The following is a 12,638-nucleotide window of genomic DNA, read 5'->3' as shown; positions in this document are numbered from 1 at the left end:
ATGATGCTTTTCTTTTTTTTTTTTCTTTGCTAACAATTTGTTACAGTATTGGAAAATTCCTTTGTCATTTTGTCTCTCAACCAATATTCTCTTTCAAATTACACTTTACAGAACTATAAATGTGATAAAGATCTACAAATGTGATAATCTTAAGTGTAATTTTGAACTTCATCATACATTAAGGTTGAAATATATATGCAACATTAAACAGCAGCATTAAAATATAAGGATATTTTTTCTTTACTACTTACCAATCATGAAACCCACAATCCCAGGGATATTATAATATTCAGTAATAACTACAATTAATATGCCAAATTCATTTGGAAATTTTACATGAAACATTTCAAGATTTACTGGTGCACATATTCAATAATTAAACTTCCTTAATATGCATAAATATAGACTTTAACTCTATTTAAAAGTAAATGAGTAACTTCCATAAATCACAAGTCTTCAGGAATAATTTTTGATAACTAAAACATGCATAAAAATTCATGTACCTGCCTTTACAAAATTTCCTAGTCTGTGTATTGAAGGAGTTTTTAAATTTTAAAAGTCAGAAAGTTGAAGAAACCATTTGTATTTTATTTTTTGGGTAGTCAATTTCCAATCTATAGTCAACTTATTATCTCATGGTATAAGACATATTTGGAAAAAAATGTAAAAATAATGTACAATCAAGTAAGTAGATGAGGCATTTAAATAATTAAACTAAAAATGCAATCAGAAGGGCTAGGGTTGTAGCTAAGTGGTAGTGTGCTTGCCTAGCAAGGATGAGGCCCTGGGTTTGATCCTCAGTACCACATAAAAAAACAAATAAATAAAATAAAGGTTTAAAAATGGAATTTATGAAAACATGCAATCAGAAATTATAAATTTTGGCCTAATGGGAATCCAGAATTTCAGTATATTTTCAGAGTTATATAATAACTATCAATAAATAAGTTATGCATGCCATAACAAAAAAGACTTATTTCACGATGCATTAATCCTTAAAAATCTATTAAGCTATAATCTGAATAAAGCAGCTTCCAGTTATAAATTTAAAGCTGATCTCAGTCCATGAATTAAAAACAAATCCAGATCCAGTTCTTAAATAGCAAAGTCTTTACAGAAGGTCATTAAAAAAGTGATAGTGGAAAATAAATTACATTATATATCGTCCAAACACATTTCCTAAAAATCTGTTTTGATAACTTTTTATATTACATTTCTGCTCTAAAAAGCAGTCAGTTAGATTTCTTAAAATTTTCATCCATACTATAATTTTTCAATTCATTTATTAAATTTTATAACACTATTTTTCAGCCTCTTTCTTCTTTTTAATTGCCTCATCTTGTCTCATCCATTCTCAACTTCTATCACTACATCTTGGATCCTTATCAGAATCAGAGTCACAGCAAATCTAAAAAGGTCTTATAGATCGCCTTAGAAAAGGATGAAGATTAGGGAAGGTTGCAAAAATTATGCTTTTAATATGTTAGATCTTATCACACAAAGGGGAACACTTGCATTCACAGAGGGTATGGGTTCTGGCTTTGCCTTAGCTGAAAATTAAGAATGCTGGGAAGTAATTTTGAAATGAATTATGATGTTCCTTTTCTGTAGCTTTGACTAAGGAAGTTTAATATTAATTTAAAAGAAATTAGAGGCTGGGGTATAGTTCAGTAATGGAACATTTGCCTAGCAAGTGAAAGGCCCTGGGTTCAATCCCTAGTAACCATAAAAAGAAATTAATATTTTACAAATCAAGAGCTCTGATTATTAACTCACAGGTGGTGTCTATGTCTTTATATAGAAAAGAGATTTAGGGGCTAGGGATATAGCTCAGTTGGTAGAGTGTTTGCCTCCCGTACAAAAGGCCTTGGGTTCAATCCCCAGCACCACAAAAAAAAAAAAAAAAAAAAAAAAAAGAGATTTGAAGCAGGTGTGTCATACTTCCTTTAGTATAATCACCTTAAATTTTCCAAGCTCAAATTTCACAAAATACAAGAAACTCATGTTTCACACTTAATGGAAAAGTTTATATGCTTTTTACATGAAACCTCCAAAAGGTAAAATTAATAATGTTGTTCCATCAGAAAATCCAGCATTATAGTCACTTATTAAGTGAAATTATTATGAGATTATTTATAATATAAGTGAAGCGCTTTTTATTTTATGATCAACATTTTCAATTTTTTTCAAATTTTTATAATGATAAGCAAAGGCAGTATAAAGTGTTTTTAGTTCAATTTACAAATATCTATATATATCTCCTATATGCATAAAATTTTATGCAAAGATGAATTTGAATATACTGTTTACCTTGAATTAACTCATAAGCTTAAAATTTAGAGGTGAGAGCCTATTTGCAGTTTGCTATGGTTGTCATATCACTTGGGGTTAGATTTTTCCACAGAACAAAACAAAAATTGGTCTATTGTGAATTGGATTTGTAATCCCCTTCAGAAAGAAATGTTTCTCTAATAGAGTCTCTCTTTTCAACAGTTGTTCCTCATCAAGAGTCATAAATTGATATTGTATTGTCCAGTCACAAATCTTTCAGTTCATATGTAGACCCACTATCTCAAAGGTGTTGTCAGTTAGAAAACATTCTTTATTCAAAAACAATTCTATAACTAAACTCTTCCCAAAGCTATTACTGGCCCTAGTAAATTTAACAATAAGTGTGAACTTTAATAGTTGCACAAAATCTTTTCATATGTGATCCATGAGAAAGGGAAGAGATGATTACTTACAACTAAAATTAACATGCTACTAAGTGAAATAAAAGGAAAAAATCTTACATTGCATCAAAGTAAATATCTTACTCTTGTAAAAAGCCAGGTTTGTCAAAAATTTCTTAGGACAAAATTTAATTTTTTCTTGTTTTAAGGGGGTGTGACATCATATGCAAGTCTTATGGGAAAACACATCAAAATATTCAGAATATGTAGGTCATAAAATGTAGTTTTAACTAATTCCCTTTTTCTGACTAACAGATTCGACTTAAGTGAAATTATTATGAGATTATTTATAACATAAGTGAAGCACTTGCATTCTTTGCTTTTAATTCAAATGTTTTGTGTGTCTGGCACTTGCTTTCTAGAGAACCTAAAATATATCTGAAAGTTTATCCTTAGCTTATCAGTGTTGATTCAAAATTACTATATTAAAAAATAAAACAAAAACTTAAAAGAAATCTTTGCAATTACTAAGGGCAGCAAAGCACTACTAAATAATAAACTTCACCTTTTAAAAAATAACTTAGCAAGTACAAAGTTTGTGGAAGTTAATGGTATCTAGTTACTTCTAGCTTATTTTATTTTTGTACTTTCCCACTGAAAGCAAAGTTTCCTTCTAAACAAAACAAAGAAAGGCTCTTGCATGAATGTCCATGCCTATTAGTCAGACTACCAAATCTCTACATAATTAAAGGAATTTTTTTATAACTTTATTTATTTATTTATTTATTTGTTTGTTTATTTATTTTTATGTGGTGCTGAGGATCGAACCCAGTGCCTCACCTGTGCTAGGCAAGCACTCTACCACTGAGCTACAGCCCCAGCCCCTTAAAGGAATTTTTTATCCGTTTAATTTTAAGAGAAAAATCTCAATGAATTCCTCTACCCTTAGACAGAACCAGTTCCTCCTTAAGAATAACAAAGACATTAAAGAAATATAATCTTACAGAGTAGAATGAAAGTTAGCTCTTAAATATAATACGAAGATATGATTTTTACTTTTTCCCCCCAGTGCTGTGTACTGAACATAGGATCTTAAACATGCTATGTGGGCTTTCTGAGTTACTTCCTCAGCCCCAAGATTTCAACTTTTATTAGTAAATAAAATACAAATTAATACAAAAATTTTCCCAGGAGTTATAAATTAGAAAAGTATTAGAATTAATGAAAATTTTCTCTCAGGTAAAACACTGTCTTTATCCATATTTTCTCTATCATTTGTATCTTCTGACTATATTTAATTTTTCATAACTCATTTTAGTTATACTATTATCAACTCAATAAGTCAGAACAACTGATATGTGGCTTTACAGTGTTCTACTAAAGAACACAATGATGACTATCCTAAGGATTCCTATTTGGTTGATCTCAGAGTCTCTATCTTATTAACCCTACTGAAGGGAGAACTGTCTTTATCGCCAAATAAGCATTAGTATAAAGAAACATTAAGGACATAGGAATTACCATTTTTCATTTTCAATTATCCAATTAAGATTTATATTGGGCATTATTATTTTGAAGATAGGTACCCTTATTTCCATGAGTTAAATATGAACTTATATAAAAAGCCACACTAATATTAACCTTTCTATGTTTTCCCATATTTATAGTTAGAGTTCATCCTTAGGACAGTCTTAATTTTCCTTTGTTCTAGAAAGACCCAGTATCACTTAAGTTTTTGAAATCATGATGGATGGCATAAATAATGCTAATTCACAAAAATGAGTGACATACTATTATTTTCAAGTTTTTACCTAATTTAAAACATTCTCTTCTACTGCTTCTATGATTTAAAAATCTCTCTTCGACATTGAGTTATTTGTAAAATAAACTGCATGGATTTTAGGTAAAAACCACTTTTGATATTTTTCATATAAACATATCTTCACTTAATTAGGGAAGCCAGAATTTAATTAATTCTACTAGCTCAACTTTCACACAAACTTTTGCTCTTTATAATTCTCATACAGTAATACCATTATTAAAGACATAATGAAGATTTTCTTTAACTATGCATGCTTTATTTCCATGTATTATTTTTCTCTTTAAAATAAGTCTGCTTAAAATGTGGTCTATAGAAACTTTTATGACAAAATCAATGACCACTTGCTTGCTAACAAATTTGTAAGTGAACAAGCTATTATTCTTTCAATGTGACTGATGTTAAAGTGTTTTGAATACCTATTGGTATATTATCTAGAACTATTATTGCCATATCCTTAGAGTATCTTTAAGATAATGCTGCCTATTATGGACAGTAAATTATTGAGGCTTTTTAAAATTTTCTGCACTATATAGAAAGTAAGGTTTAATGTATATAAAGATTTTTCAATGGAGTTTTGAATCTACTTAATGTGTTCATTCTTCTCATGCCATATATGTCTTCAAAGAAAATTGTTTTAATATACTATGCAAAAATCTAATTTTCTTCTTATAAAACTTAGAGCTCTGGTATAATTTTAGGTTTTTCAGGCCTCCAAGATTAAAAAAAATTAAAATGTGAAATGGAAGCATTTTGGTGGAGGGTGTGGGGCAAGATACTTGAATAGGGCCAACAAATGTGAAGATGAGTAACACTTGATTTTAATAATTCCTCTGTGTGCTAGATTTATGGTACATTATTAATCACTTTGTTAATCAAAGTCCATCTTATATTGTAACATTTAAAATTTGAATATATGTAGGATATAAATGTCTTTGGACATTTCTCATAAACCATACTTAATTTTTATTTTGTGTGTAATGTAAATTTCAACAGTTACTTTTTAAATTTGAAGGGATGATTGTTAATTGTCTGTTTTCTAAAATGTTAGTTATACCTACTATATCAACCTCATTTTTGAAAAATCAGAAGCAGACTATGAATATAGAACATGGCAACAAACCAAATACCCTTCAAATTGAGGAAAACACAAAAAGTAATGGGATAGTTGTGTTAAAATTGTTGCTTATCTCATTTTAAACAAACAATAAAGAAAAATAAGAAAAGAAATCTATCAGGGACTAGGGCTGGGGCTCAGTGGTAGCACACTTGCCTGGCATGTGTGAGGCACTGGATTTGCTTCTCAGCACCACATATAAATAAATAAAAATTAAAACTGTATCAACAACTAAAAAAAAAAAACTTTTAGAAAAGCCCAAAGGAAAATTATGTCATGTTAGTTACTCTTACTGTTAATTTTCAAACTGAGAAAATTTTGAAAATGAGAATCTCTAATAAGTCCACTAATAGTTATTTAAATGTATATCAATATATACAATTAGAAAAAGATCTTATGAAAATATAAAAAACAGAACAGAGTTTAATTTTTAAAATTTTATTAATAAGGAAAATGATCAAAATTCTTAACATTTCTGTACTCTGGTTTTTATTTCTAAGGCTTATCTAATTTAAAATTTTGCTTAAAAATCAAATATATTATTATACATTGAATATTGGACTGTGAAAATATTTTATATATATTAATGAATTATCCCATTCTATTATTCAATTAAGAGCATCTATAAGATACAGATGAACGAATCAAAAGGGTTATTTTTTAACACCAATTAGTCTTTTAAGCAGTTGTATAAATGTTACGTAGTAATGTTTTAAAATATGGTACTTACATATTAATTGTGATCTCCAAATGCTTAAATTTAGATTACACTTCAATTGCACTGCATATTTTATATCTTCATTCAGTCTCATAATGCTTGTAACTTTCCAGTTGTCAAAGAAGTTGAAACCAAATTCCATAACACAATGGCAAGAATCTCTATTCTTTCTGAAGTCATTCTTCTTTTATTTATTACTGCTCAGATATTCCATAGAACATTTGCTTTCTCATGAATAAATAAATGCATGGAAATATAAAAACACAATCTTAATAACCCTACATTAAATTCCACTAAATATCTGTAATTTAATATAAAAAGAGAAAATCATGATTTGTCCATATCTCAGTGTTAATTGCTTTACACTCTGAAATGAATATAACAACAACAAAAAATATATAGGAAGTCATGTCTACTGCTGTTCCAAAATTATAATTCCTAAATTTTAAAATATGATAACACTGACAAATTTTAAAAATATATGTATCTGTAAATTCATTCACTCATCCAACTAATGTTTATTGAATATTACCTTATACTAGTGTCCTTTTCAAAGCTCTGAGGATAAATAGTGACCAAGAAAAGCAAAGTCCCTGTCTCATGAAATTGACTTTCTAACAGTAAAAACACACAACAAAGATATAATGATGTGTTGTACTGGTAATTATATTAATCATGTTACATAGTATGACATTGACTCCTTCACATTAATTAGTAACTGAAATCTCTAGACATGACATTTATATTGATACCAGAATAACATGAAGAAAATAGCCATGAGAAAATCCAGGGTAAGAGCATTCCAGGCAGAAGAAATATTAACTATGTATGGGAATTTGGAGTATTTGAAAACAGTATATAAAGAGAACAGTGGTACACAGTAATGAGGCAAAGAAGGAGGCAAAAAGGAGATAAGGTACAAGGACATGAATAAGGCCACTGGAATAATTAAAAAAAGAAAATACTGACTTTTGTTAGCATGGAAGTAGTGGAGATAAAGACATGTCATGGACTTTGGATATGTTTGGAGACAAGGTTTGCTAATGGACTGGGAATGAGGGATGAAGAAGAGAGAAAAAATCAAAGCTAATTCCATATTCAGGGAATAGACAATTGATTCAATGGTGGTAGAGAAGAAGCAGATTTGGAAGAAAAATCAAGTCTGAGATGACTAATGCCTGAGATGACTGTTAGATATCCAAATTGAGCTACTAAATAGACAGCCGCATCTGAGAGTTCCAAGGAACATTTAGGAGCAGAGATTAGGATTTGTAAATCATCCATATATACATGGTATTTAAAGTACAGAACCTAGGAAAATCCTATAGATAGAGAAGTGTGCCTAGGATTGAGCTCCAGGGTACTGCAATGTTTAGAAGGTGGGCAGAGAATTAGAAACCAACAAAGGAAACTAAGGAATGTTAAGAAAGAAAGAAATGCAGTTAGTCATTTGGATTAAAGGTTTTTAATCCAAATGAATGTAATTCAATGTATTGGAATTTAACAATATTTATTCTTTGGATTTGAAGTGAAATTAAATTGTGAATGATGGAATAAGATTGCTCTCCAATTTTTTGCTGTTCTAGCATAGCCAAAATCAGGATTAGAACAATGAAATTGCCCTTTGATTTGGCAACATTGACAAGAGCTGTCTCTCTCAAGACCTCAAAAAGGGCAGTTTCTGTGAAACCATGAAATCAAAGCCTGACTGAAGTGGATTAAGAAGAGAGATAAGTAAAAAGCAGACTCAGAATCTATAAACAATTCTGTCAAAATGTTGTGTTGTAAAGGGAGCAAGTGAAAGGAGCTAAGGCAGTAGGTGAAGGGAGATGTAGGATCAAGAGAGCTCTGTGGAAATTTTTTGTTCTTTTATTTACATACAGATACTAAAGCATACTTATATACTAATGAGAGTACTTTGGCAGATAAGAGAAAACTGATAATGCAAGAGAAAAGATAATTATGGCAAAGGCCTGGAGGGGTTAGAATTCAGAGCACAAGTAGGGAGGTTAGTTTTTTATAGGAGCAGGGACATAAAACTCCAATAAGAGGGAAAGCTGACTTTGTAATATGCAGGTAGATTAGTAGATTTGTGGTGGCGAGGTAAAGATGTTACTATGTGAGTAGTTTAATTTTACAAAGAAAAGTCAATATGGGGGTGGTAAGGGAGTATAGACTGGAAGAGAGATACATAAATAGTTGCAGAATAGGAAAGTGAATATAGATGTATGTTATATATACATACAGACATAGTTAATGGGTATTTGTGTGTTAATACAGATAGAAAAAAAACCTAGAAAATATTTCAAAGCATCTTTATTAAATATAAGTAATTTTATTGGAAGACTTAAAACTTTTGCTTTCCAAGGACTCTTGATAAGAGTCAAGTGATTGAGGACTTCTTAAATGCTATTGATACTTCTCATGTTTTTTTTTTTTTTTTTTTTGTCTATAACAGAGTAAATGGCAGAAATAATTTTTAGCCATTCATTATAATCTGAGGCCTATAAAACTGAAATTAGCTAAATCCTGAAAGATGTATATTGTATACTAAACCTGTCAATTTTCCTGAATAATATTTTGGAGGTTTTGAGAGCTCATCTGAATTTTTAAAAATAAATAAAGACAAGTGAGAACTAATCTTTAGGTAAAAATTATTATTTTTGTTTCATATGGAAAACATAAATAGTTTCTATAATTTGGGAGAAACATGTGGGCAAGATGGTTGTTTTGTTCATTGCTTTCCTCCCTATTCTAACATAAGGATGTGATCTTTTAATAGTGCTTGGTGCTTTATTTCTGGATAGGCTGTATGAAATTCAATGTATTGGAATTTAATGATGTTTATTCTTTGGATTTGATGTGAAATTAGATTGTGAATGATGGAATAAGATTGTTCTCCAATTTATTGCTGTTCTAGCATAGCCAAAAATATAAAGATAATATGTGTACATATAAATGTGTATTTGATTAAACACTCTAGATATTTAAATGGCCATATCAAATTTTAAATGGTAGATGATATCAACAGTTGCAGTGCACTCAAAATAATAGTTCTAAACACTTTTGTAGCACAAATCCTAAAGCTTAATACTAAATAGCATTTTTCTATAAATTACTCAAGTAACATCAGTCTAGGTTGAGACATTTAATCCTTCATAGAGCTATATTTGACTAAGGGGGAAACTGCAGCTAAAAATATTTTTTCCTTCCTATGTGATTCTTTCAAAGTATCTCTTAAAGTGACATAAAGCTATTTATCATTAATTAAGGATTTAGCACTATACTCATCTACTTTTACAAAAGGAGGGGAAGATCTATTTATGAAAATAAGGAAGCGCAGCACTACATTATTATTTTTCAATATTGGTATTTTATCACCATTTAGAGCTTCAATATATACCTTTCACTCAGGATCCTTACACAGCCTATGTTCTCTTTTCTGGTTGTAATCACAATATGGTAGAGATAAACACAGTATAACGGTGTTAATTGAACTGCAATCCTACCTATTATCTACTTTGCTATAGTAAAGTAGTTCAAATTTATTTGAATGTGGTATTGTTTTCATCTTACAAAAATCTACTATAATATTATGATGTTCCATGTAAATTTTCATGTGCTGGCATGCTTACAAGTTAATAGTGTTATAGAATGCTCAGCTCTCAACCTGAGAGATTGTTTGTGGTGAATTGCATTACATGTCATCTATTTGCTGAAAGAATATGATGTTTAGCAAAACTACCTGCTGAGCAACATAACAAGATTTTTGTACAAAGTACAAATTAATAATTATTGTATTTTATTTTTCTATGATTTCCTAAGAGGAATTATCAGGGTCTTACAGATGGAGTAAGCCTGTTTATTAAAATATATTAGCAAATAAAAGTTACAGTTCTGGTGGTTGAATTTGTGATGTTTTTGTATTGATGTATTCCTAATGTAATTTATTTTAGTTTATGAAATGTAGATGTTCTTTATCTACTTTAGTAATTCTGAATGCAAAATCATAGCTGTAGTAATTAATAATGTAATTATTGTCTACACATAAATTCACATGAATCATAATAAATTATACATATTTTTAGTGACTTTACACTAGCAAAATATTTTCTGAGATTCAAGTGAATTAAATTTTTTATTGCAGAGGTACTACTGTACACAAATTGCAGATAACAAAAGACACAGAACATCTCGATGTTAAAAATATCAAGAATTAATCAGAATAGTGTTATATTCAATGTATCTTCTTCTCATCTTTTTTTTATAATTTTGCTACAGTTCCAAAACCCATTATGAAATTAAAACTGGCCAAAAAACAAACTAAAACTCTTTTCTATTGCACATATATATTATGTAGTTTTAAGAAAATTACATACCATTTTTAAAGCTTGTTACTCTCAAACTAACTTCTTAAATTGAATGAAACAATTTTATTTTGAGCCTCTAAGTGTGCTCAACACTCAGATTATTTTCAGTTGGCAAAGTACAAAAACAACAAACTCAATCATATTAAATATTTGTCATTTTTATTAGGTTGACATTTTCAAAACAGACATTTTCCAAATTGGGTAAATTGTTGGTTTCATGACAACTATTTCATCTCTAATAATAATAACAATTATCTTTTTGTTTACTTTTTCTTGTTAAGAAATCTCTATCTGCCTAAGTCTACTGTAAAGTTGGTGCTCAATCTGCCTATTACATTTGTAGTTTTCACCCAATGTTTTGTACTATGTAAAAACATGAACTCAACCTAAATAAGAAAAGTAAGATCTATCCATGAAAGTTTTCTAGAACATGCGATTTCTTTTTAACTGAGGGGAAACAAAACAAAATTGTTGAAGTCTATCTACCATCAAATAGCTTCCATCTCTTATTAAAGTGAGTATAATACTCAGAAACAAAGAAAATTGATCAATACCTACCAGTAAATGCACTCAGGGCCAGAAATTAAAGGACCATGATATTTAATAATTGGGTCAAGTAAAAAATTTCAGAACAAAGGAAGGCAGGAAAATATGTATTGAACACCTATGTGTCAAATAGTTATACTTCTGTTATCTCTTTAATCCTCAGAAACAGTAGATAAAATAGTATGTTTTTGACGGTGAGGAAGATGAAGCATGGAGAAGGGTTAACTGGCCTAAGGAGACACCACAAAGCATAGTATATTTCATAGAATGTTTTCTACAAGAACATTCACATGTTAATACTTTTAGATATGCAACTACAGGATTTTTGTTAGTTTTTGCTTGCAGCAGAGTCACAGCCTAGAACATTTCCTTCACTGTAAAAACAGCTACATTTGCAAATTTCCAAAATCAACAAGGAAAAAAGCCCCCATCATAATATGTGTACAAACCTCCCCACCATCATTATATTGACAGAATTTCTTTTTTCACCCTTATAGTCCATTTAAATAGGCCAAATTAGTTGACAGGCCAAAGAACAGGTAGAATAATAAACCTAACACTAATTAGTAGAAAAGGAAAAATAAAATCCCATACTCATGGTTAATGAGGGAAATGAAGAGATGAAACTTCTTTAAAGAACATTTAAATCATGAAAGCCATTCATGGAGAGGTGAGGCTGATGGGACTAGATAGACTGAAAGGCTGGAAAAAAAAAAAAAAAATCTTTAAAATGACTACCAGTGTGAACTGTGGGGGAAATGTGGGGGGAAGTATACGTGTACATATTTTGAGGATCATTAGTTTCTACTACAATAATACACAAGTGCAATTTAAGAAAGTGGCCAACTTTTAAATACAGCGGATTAGATTTCTGGGGACCATAATCTAATCACAAAAGATTAGACCTGGTGGAAATCACTCCAGGAGACCAGAGAGCTAAGAAGCAGGAGTACAAGCTAACTTCCTTTGCTAAATAATGTCTTTTACTTTTTATTTTCCCTAGCCTAAAAGAAAACAAACAAACAAACAAAAAAACACGCTATTGACAGTAACTATACTACTTTTTCTCTCCTCTCTCTGACCACATTAACAGCCTTACTGTCTTACTTCTTAGGAGTCAGGGGTCGGAATAACCAGGGGAGGATGGGTGCGATGGGCAGTGGGACAACTCTGGTACACATCTGTGCCTCAGGGGACACAGCTTTGTCCTGTAGTGCCAGGAGGAGAGGTTCTGGGTGCCACTCAGAGCGCTATCTACTACGAAGCCCGGGAACTGCTGCGGGAGACCAGCCCGGAGAAAAACAGCTCACAGCCAAAGCGGAAGTAAAACGCTACCCAGCAGGCTCTGCGTGCCTACAACTCCCATCATGCTTCATCTGTGACTGTGAAGCTCCTC

Source organism: Callospermophilus lateralis, chromosome 10 (genome assembly GCF_048772815.1).
Source record: "Callospermophilus lateralis isolate mCalLat2 chromosome 10, mCalLat2.hap1, whole genome shotgun sequence".
In the NCBI taxonomy this organism is placed as follows: Eukaryota; Metazoa; Chordata; class Mammalia; order Rodentia; family Sciuridae; genus Callospermophilus; species Callospermophilus lateralis.
Note: the sequence above shows the minus strand (reverse complement) of the source record.